Below are 6,949 nucleotides of genomic sequence, written 5' to 3'. Positions count from 1 at the left end.
AGATCATTTAAAATATACGTAATTTGCGTGTACAAGGTTAACATGAACAATGAGATTTTTATGAAATGTAGCCAGAATATGAGAGAGAGAGAGAGAGAGAGAGAGAGAGAGAGAGAGAGAGAGAGAGAGAGAGAGAGAGAGAGCAGAAATCCATAAAAGACGAACCAAGGTCAGGGTTACTATGGAAATGTATATTTGTATTTATGCAATTGGATTGCATATGGCAAATACACAGATGGGTTATCCTTACTCATAGACATAACATAGCTACACACTAACATAGGGTTGTAGCATTGTGAGCATTGTCAAAGGTCATTAATTCATCCAGGGGAACACATACTTTACTATGAAATGTATACTGTAGCTTGAAAGGCAATTTAAGTCATTTTGTATCAAAAAATCTGCCAAATGCGCAAAATGTAAAGCTTGTAATGTATCCGGGGATGTGAGTTCAAAAGTCAGACCATACTGATACATTAGATTTACATGTGTAAGGTGTGATGTTCTCTAGGATTCACAATGGAGCATCATATTTGAATAAATATTGCAAACAAATATAACATTATAACATCCATTAGCAGCCATCAAATGAGTAGTTAATAGTTGACTAACAAATCTGAATAGACACGTTATTCTTGTATTATCTAGTCAAACTGCATGTGTCACTGTAGTATTAACAAAATCAAATAATTTAGAAGATTTTGGCCAGTGAATGTGAAACATTAATGTTTAACAACTGCATCTGACCGAGTTAGTGCATCAAAACATTATAAAATGAGTGAAAAACGATTAACATGCCTTAAATAGGACATTCACGTTAAAGACTTAATTCACCCAGCCGACAAGCAGATGAGCTCAGGATATAAAAGCAACGCACTCACATTTAAGGGGGTCGCACACCGGACGTGCAGCTCAGCGCAGCCCAGCGGCATTCTAAAAAAAAGTATATGCACACCGGCACTGACAGGTGGCGCGAATAGCTACGACTCAGGAAGTTGCTCAAATCCCTGTCGAGCCACAGAGCACCACTCACTAGTTTAACATTAAATAACATCATATCTGTCACAAATCATTAACGATTAACATTGGCTGCTAAGGTATATATAGCATTTTGAAGTAGATGCTATCTGACTAAGCTTGCGCTATTTAATGTGCAATTCTGGTGTACGATACCTCCAAGTTGTCCTAGACGCGATGCGACATGGCACTGCGCTTCTCCTCCTGTGTGCGAAACCCTTCAGGGGCCGTGTAAATAGATGTTTTTGCCTACAACCTCAATATGTTTTCAATTGTTTCGAATGAAAGCCCCACATTTTTACAAAACGCAAGCAGCTGACGGTCCTCACTGAGCGCCAGGCTTCACCATATATTTCCACACCCAGCGCTGAACGCCTAAAGTGAAGAAATTTTCAACTTTGTGTAAAACGGAGTGGAGAAGGGGCGGGACAAATACTGCAACAACTAACTAGGGCATCGTACTGTACAATGACTGATAAACAGAAGTTTCATATCAACCCAAGCGTCCAGCTAAAGAAACGTTGGCAAGGGCCCACATTTAGCGTCTGCCTGGTGCTTTCAGCTGCGTTTAAATGCTTTGGTGCACGCGTCCGCTTAGTGTTTTCCTCCTATAGAAAATCATTATAAAAGAAATGAAAGTCTAATACAATACTTATTTTGTTGTTGCATCCCGCTACAAAAAAGGTCACTACCCACATTATTTTGAATAGCCTTGTCTCTGCAGCCAGTCGTCTGGTTTCCACGGTAATTACACACTGCTTATCTGGTCATGCTTTCATCAATAGCTATTGTACTCTTATATGAAAAGAAACACTCATCTCAAATGACAGTTCAGACATTGTTTACAGGCCTAGATTCATTTCCAACACACACATGCTTCACATCATACAAAAATCATTGTCATATCTCAATTGAGTGAAAATAAATATGAGAATAAACAAAGAACAATTGGTAAGGTTATGTCAGCCACTTCTCAGACTTTCCTCTCGTAAAAAGACCCCAATTTTTTTATACGTGTGACATAGAACAAGCTGTGACATAGAACAAGCTGGTATAACTTTCAGGTGAGCTAAGAGAGAGCAACTTCTGAGCACAAAGTATTCCTCTGGGCATCTCTTTCATCCTTTCGCCCCTCAAAGCTTCTGTCCATCCAAACCTCCATCATAAACAACAAAGCCTTATAAAAAGCCTAATCATTCATTCCCACTTTTGTTCTCTCTGGTCTTTCCTTTCAAGTGTTACAGCCAGGGCCGTCGCTAGTCGAGTGACAGTTATAGTACCCACTGCCCAGAGTGCCCTACAAACTCTAAAAATTATAACATATATGCCCTCGTTCTGTTAATAATATACAGTACTGTGCAAAAGTCTTAGGCCACCATGCCACAATTAGATTTGTTGTTTTTGCAATGTTATAGTGATCATATATAATTGTTTCTCAGTCTCTTTAATATAATACATCCAGAAATGTGTATGTAGTATTAAAAACAGTATAAAAATGTAAACTGATGTCTCAGGTTTTTAGGGTAAACTCCCCTTCCACTTGAGCAATAACAGGAAACTGCAGGATCTCTTAAACCTAAATAAAATTAAATCCTAATTTCTAATTTAAAGAAATTAGTCTTTTTACTTCATTCTGCTCAAAAACGCTCAAAATGTGTTTAATGCCAAGAGAGGTCACACTACTGTAAATAACGATGATATCTAAAGAAGACATTTAGTCCTGAAATTTTATTTTGTTTTAAGAGTGTACTGTATTTAAGCTCACTCTACAACAATGCAAGGGCTTGTTGTTGCGTCCCGCTTCAGAAAAGGTCACAACCCACATTATTCTGAACAGCAGTGTCCATGAAGCTGGCTGTCTGGTTTCCACGGTAATTACACACTGCTTAACATATAGCTTATCTGGTCATGCTTTCATCAAAAGCTATTGTACTATTAAGAAACAGAAAAACTCATCTCAAATGACTACTGCAATATTGCACAAAGATTAATTTCCAGCACAAACACTTGCATGCTTCATCACACACAAACTCTTATATTTAATATCTCAATGGTGCCTCCTTGAGTGAGAATAAATATGAGAATAAACAAAGAACAAATGGTAAGATTTTCAGACTTTCCTACTGCAAAAAGACCTCAAAATGATTTTGTGCCTTCAACAATGTCTCAAACTGTGCTCAAATGTCTTGAAACACAAAGTCTGCAGGTCTGAGAAATCACATCAAATATTATTCCATTTGTGTCTTATTCATGTCTGCTAAAGAATTGTATGTGACTAAGACGAAGTTGGTATTTGATATAACTGAAAACTCCTTTCAGGTGAGCTAAGAGACGGAAACAAAACATTCCTCTATCTGGGCATCACTTTCTTCCTTTCGGTCCTCAAAGCTCTTTTAGTACTACTTGTTTCCATAGATCCACACCTCCATCACAGACAACAAAGCCTTATAAAAAGCTCAAACATTATTTCCCTTTTTTGTTCTCATCTTTTCATTTCAGTGTTTTATAGCACTTGTCCTTGAGTTGAATTTTGTCAAAGATGACCTCGATTCACTTTCACTGCCCACTTCTGACAAAATACACATACACTGTAAAAAATCCAATTAATGAAATGTTGGATGGGCAAAAATATATAAGTTAAAGCAATTTTTTTGTTTGAGCTAGTTGAGAAGACATATTATTTTAAGTCTAGATAAATCTGTGTTTAAAACATTAAATGAATGGTTATTTTCAAATCCAGTCAACATTCAGTGTTGACTGAACTAATTAAAACAAATCAGGTAAATATGTGGACTTATGACAGCTATGTTTCAGACAACAAAATGCTCAAAATATTACTGTTATTTGGTCACAAAATGTAATTGTAAGAGTTGTTCAGGCGTGAATGTATGTGCTTAAAGTTTAAATATGCGGTCGGTTAATAAAGATAGCGTCTATTTAAAAGTGTGCTCGGACACTTTCGGACGGAGATTAGCTCCATATGAGCTCCATATGAGCTCCAGAAAATCACCGGCGCTTAAGCGCTCGAACCCGCCCAGTGCAGCCTCGCCTCGGCAAGCGCATCAGAAATCGACTGCTGGCTCTGATCTCTCTGTGGCGTTTAAACGTGATTTAATTCATTTAAATTTCTCATACTTAACAATGAAAGGGTTATGTTTTAAATCATATTTTAGGATTGCACTTAATTGATATCGCTGTTGAGTGATGTTTCATATCTTTTACATTTGTTATAACCGGACAGCATGCGAATTTGAACTTCAGAGCTGAAGGAGCGGATGGAGAAATAGTCCCAATATCATAACAATCTTAGATAAAACTTCTAAATATACCCGTGTGTGTACCCGTGTGCGCGCCTGCGCGCGTGTGACCCGCTCGCGCGCGTTTGTGTATGTACAGTACGTGCGTGAGTTTTTAATTTAAAATGTCTTAACTCGGAAGGATCTGGATCACAGGTCATTTCATCTGAGATCAATCCGCACGCAACAGCTGGAATCACTTACTGATTCACATGACACAAGCCATCAGCCGTTTCCTCAAGTTCACGTCAGGTAAGTGGTTGTAATTAAATGTTAATTTTAGAATATATTAATCGGCAAAAGACGCAAATACTCGACGTTTTTGTAATGATATTTTTGTAAAGATATATTTAAAAGTATGTTATGTTATGTGTCCGAAGTAGTGGAGCTATTTTAGTAAAGATAGCCTATAACGTTAGGTGGTTTACCGGACAGGGTTTAGAACTCGGTCTTTATTATAATTGGGACATTTTTACAAACAAACCTTATAAAATACAATACTGGCGTGCATTTTGAGACAAAACAATAGTACGTTACTCATATGTTAAGTGATGTCAGTTATTTTAGTCAGTGATAAGCCCTGTCCGAGAAAACCACCCAATAGTGTTTAATTATGTGTGATGTCTGAGGGAAATTTGGCCTAACGTTAACGTTATTTTAGGGAATAAAGTATTTCACAATCAAGCTTTATTACAGTGCATTGAAAATGCGCTGTACTGTTCTTACTGGGCTTTTTATTATTACAGTGCATTGAAAATGCGCTGTACTGTTCTTACTGGGCTTTTTATTATTATTATTATTAGTGGTGCTTGCATTTATGCAAAGCATCACTATTACTATTGCTCAGGGATATTATTATTATTATATTTTATTCTTACATCCGGACACTTTTTTCGGCGATTAACTCGTCCCGCACGCTTTGTTGTAGACCCATGAAAGAGGGCTCAAATCGACCGGATTATTGAGGAGAGGTGTGCTATGACTTTTATAAGGGATCGGGTGCAGGATTTCCGAAAGGGGGGCGTAAAACCACCCCAAAAATCCCATTGACTTAACATTGGGCCCAACTTTGATGGGTCATAGCTCCGCTCGTGGATTTTGTAGAAACATGTGGGTTACAACATTTGAAGAGGGTGGTAGGCTCTGTAAAAACATGGATCACAATGGGGTGTAAGTTGTACCCCTGGGGTGTAAGAGGTGCCCAAAAGTGTCCCAATGAAAAGTCAATGGGGCAAAATCCCATAGACTTACCATTGCAAAAATTTTGACGGGTCATAGGTCCGAGCCAGGATTTCATAGAAACATGTGGGTTACTAAATTTGAAAAGGGTGCTAGACTCTGTCAGGACGTACCCCACAATGGGGTGTAAGGTTACCATAGCAACCATTTTGGGCACCCTAGCAACCTATACCATTGACTGCCATTATAAAATGCCTAGATGGATATCTTCGCACCACAGTGTCATAGAGACATGGGGGTGGGCTCATTTTACTCAGGCATCCAATCAGTCTCTCAGGATCCTTACAGACTTACTAAGCCACGCCCCTAGCAACCACTTTTGAGCACCCTAGCAACATAAAATACAAACAGTTATATCTCGGCATCAGAACATCGTAGAGACACGGGGGTTGGACCGTTTTACTTGTGACTCGGAGTGTTATGACTGGGCACATCATTGGCCACTCCCAAGCCACGCCCCTAGCAACCAAATACAGTACCCTAGCAACAGAGTAAACAAAGCCTTATATCTCCGCATCAGAACATCGTAGAGACACGGGGTTTGGACCGTTTGACTCGTGACTCGGAGGGTAATCACTAGTGGATCCCATTTTTTCCCTAGCAACCAAATACAGTACCCTAGCAACAGAGTAAACAAAGCCTTATATCTCCGCATCAGAACATCGTAGAGACACGGGGGTTGGACCGTTTGATTCGTGGCTCAGAGTGTAATTACTATGGGATGCCATTTTTTTCCCTAGCAACCAAATACAGTACCCTAGCAACAGAGTTAACAAAGCCTTATATTTCAGCATCAGAACATCGTAGAGACACGGGGGTTGGACCGTTTGATTCGTGACTCAGAGTGTAATCATTATGGGATGCCAATTTTTTTCCCTAGCAACCAAATACAGTACCCTAGCAACAGAGTAAACAAAGCCTTATATCTCAGCATCAGAACATCGTAGAGACACGGGGGTTGGACCGTTTGACTCGTGACTAAGAGTGTAATCATTATGGGATGCCAATTTTTTCCCTAGCAACCAAATACAGTACCCTAGCAACAGAGTAAACAAAGCCTTATATCTCAGCATCAGAACATCGTAGAGACACGGGGGTTGGACCGTTTGACTCGTGACTCAGAGTGTAATCACTATGGGATGCCAATTTTTTCCCTAGCAACCAAATACAGTACCCTAGCAACAGAGTAAACAAAGCCTAATATCTTCGCATCAGAACATCGTAGAGACACAGGAGTTGGATCGTTTTACTTTTGGCTTGGAGTATAATCATATATGTTCCCCAGAATTTTGCCACGGCAAGCACCACTCACATTTTCTTCAGGAAATGTACCTATCTAGTTATTATTATTATTCTTCCAACCAAATTTCCGCAATTAATACGGCTCGAACCGCTTA

Source organism: Paramisgurnus dabryanus, chromosome 4 (genome assembly GCF_030506205.2).
Source record: "Paramisgurnus dabryanus chromosome 4, PD_genome_1.1, whole genome shotgun sequence".
Classification (NCBI taxonomy): domain Eukaryota; kingdom Metazoa; phylum Chordata; class Actinopteri; order Cypriniformes; family Cobitidae; genus Paramisgurnus; species Paramisgurnus dabryanus.
This window is presented reverse-complemented; position numbering follows the sequence as displayed.